Source organism: Triticum aestivum, chromosome 2A (genome assembly GCF_018294505.1).
Source record: "Triticum aestivum cultivar Chinese Spring chromosome 2A, IWGSC CS RefSeq v2.1, whole genome shotgun sequence".
NCBI lineage: Eukaryota > Viridiplantae > Streptophyta > Magnoliopsida > Poales > Poaceae > Triticum > Triticum aestivum.
In genome coordinates this window covers 781,995,187-781,998,062 of record NC_057797.1, presented here as the reverse complement: position 1 = coordinate 781,998,062, position 2,876 = coordinate 781,995,187, and positions in this window count along the sequence as shown.

The window sequence follows — 2,876 nt, the reverse complement described above, 5'->3', positions numbered from 1 at the left end:
GCGTAAACCCAAACGCTTTGATCATCTCATCAAAGCGAATGTTCCAACTCCGAGATGCTTGCACCAGCCCATAAATCGAGCGTTGGAGCTTGCACACTTTGTCAGCATTCTTAGGATCGACAAAACCCTCCGGCTGCATCATATACAATTCTTCCTTAAGGAAACCATTAAGGAAAGCCGTTTTGACGTCCATTTGCCATATTTCATAATCGTAAAAACGCGGCAATTGCTAACATGATTCGGACGGACTTTAGCTTCGCTACCGGTGAGAAAGTCTCATCGTAGTCAACCCCTTGAACCTGTCGATAACCCTTAGCGACAAGCCGAGCTTTATAGATGGTCACATTACCATCCGCGTCTGTCTTCTTCTTAAAGATCCATTTATTTTCTATGGCTCGCCGTTCAACGGGCAAGTCAGTCAAAGTCCATACTTCGTTTTCATACATGGATCCTATCTCGGATTTCATGGCTTCTAGCCATTTGTCGGAATCCGGGCCCGCCATTGCTTCTTCATAGTTCGAAGGTTCACCGTTGTCTAACAACATGATTTTCAAGACAGGGTTGCCGTACCACTCTGGTGCGGAACGTGTCCTTGTGGACCTTCGAATTTCAGTAGAAGCTAGATCAGAAGTATCCTGATCATTATCATTGACATCCTCTCTAGTCGGTGCTGGCACCTCAGGAACATTTTCTTGAGTTGCGCCATTTTCCGGTACAAGAGGCAATACTTCATCTAGTTCTACTTTTCTCCCACTTACTTCTTTCGAGAGAAACTCCTTCTCTAGAAAGGATCCATTCTTGGCAACAAAGACCTTGCCTTCAGATCTGAGGTAGAAGGTATACCCAATAGTTTCTTTAGGGTATCCTATGAAGACGCATTTTTCCGACTTGGGTTCGAGCTTTTCAGGTTGAAGTTTCTTGACATAAGCATCGCATCCCCAAACTTTTAGAAACGACAGCTTAGGTTTCTTTCCAAACCATAATTCATACGGTGTCGTCTCAACGGATTTCGACGGAGCCCTATTTAAAGTGAATGCGGCAGTCTCTAAAGCATAGCCCCAAAAAGATAGCGGTAAATCGGTAAGAGACATCATAGACCGCACCATATCTAATAGAGTGCGATTACGACGTTCGGACACACCGTTACGCTGAGGTGTTCCAGGCGGCGTTAGTTGTGAAACTATTCCACATTTTCTCAAGTGTGTGCCAAATTCGTGACTCAAGTATTCTCCTCCATGATCTGATCGTAGAAACTTGATTTTCCTGTCACGTTGATTCTCAACCTCACTCTGAAATTCCTTGAACTTTTCAAAGGTTTCAGACTTGTGCTTCATTAAGTAAATATATCCATATCTACTCAAATCATCAGTGAGAGTAAGAACATAACGATAGCCACCGCGAGCCTCAACACTCATTGGACCGCACACATCAGTATGTATGATTTCCAATAAGTTGGTTGCTCGCTCCATTGTTCCTGAGAACGGAGTCTTGGTCATTTTACCCATAAGGCATGGTTCGCACGTGTCAAATGATTCATAATCAAGAGACTCTAAAAGTCCATCAGCATGGAGCTTCTTCATGCGTTTGACACCTATGTGACCAAGGCGGCAGTGCCACAAGTATGCGGGACTATCATTATCAACCTTACATCTTTTGGTATTCACACTAAGAACATGTGTAGCATTACGCTCGAGATTCATTAAGAATAAACCATTCACCATAGGAGCATGACCATAAAACATATCTCTCATATAAATGGAACAACCATTATTCTCGGATTTAAATGAGTAGCCATCTCGAATTAAACGAGATCCCGATACAATGTTCATGCTCAAAGCTGGTACTAAATAACAATTATTAAGGTTTAAAACTAATCCCGAAGGTAAATGTAGAGGTAGCGTGCCGACGGCGATCACATTGACCTTGGAACCATTCCCGACGCGCATCGTCACCTCGTCCTTTGCCAGTTTCCGCTTATTCCGCAGCCCCTGTTTTGAGTTACAAATGTGAGCAACTGCACCGGTATCAAATACCCAGGAGCTACTACGGACACTAGTAAGGTACACATCAATTACTTGTATATCACATATACCTTTTGTTTTGCCGGCCTTCTTGTCTGCTAAGTATTTGGGGCAGTTCCGCTTCCAGTGTCCGCTTCCCTTGCAATAAAAGCACTCAGTCTCGGGCTTGGGTCCATTCTTTGGCTTCTTCCCGGCAGCTTGCTTACCGGGCGCGGCAACTTCCTTGCCGTCCTTCTTGAAGGCTTTCTTACCCTTGCCCTTCTTGAACTTAGTGGTTTTATTGACCATCAACACTTGATGTTCCTTCTTGACTTCTACCTCTGCTGCTTTCAGCATTGCAAATACCTCAGGAATGGTCTTTTGCATTCCTTGCATGTTGAAGTTCATCACAAAGCTCTTGTAGCTTGGTGGAAGCGACTGGAGGATTCTGTCAATGACCGCATCGTCCGGGAGATTGACTCCCAGCTGAGACAAGCGGTTATGTAATCCAGACATAGTGAGTATGTGCTCACTGACAGAACTATTTTCCTCCATCTTACAGCTGAAGAACTTATCGGAGACTTCATATCTCTCGATCCGGGCATGAGCTTGGAAAACCATTTTCAGCTCTTCGAACATCTCATATGCTCCATGTCTCTCAAAACGCTTTTGGAGCCCCGGTTCTAAACTGTAAAGCATGCCGCACTTAACGAGGGAGTAGTCGTCAACACGTGTCTGCCAGGCGTTCATAACGTCCAGGTTCTGTGGGACGGGAGCTTCACCTAGCGGTGCTTGTAGGACGTAATCTTTCTTGGCAGCTATGAGGATGATCCTCAGGTTCCGGACCCAGTCCGTATAGTTGCTGCCATCGTCTTT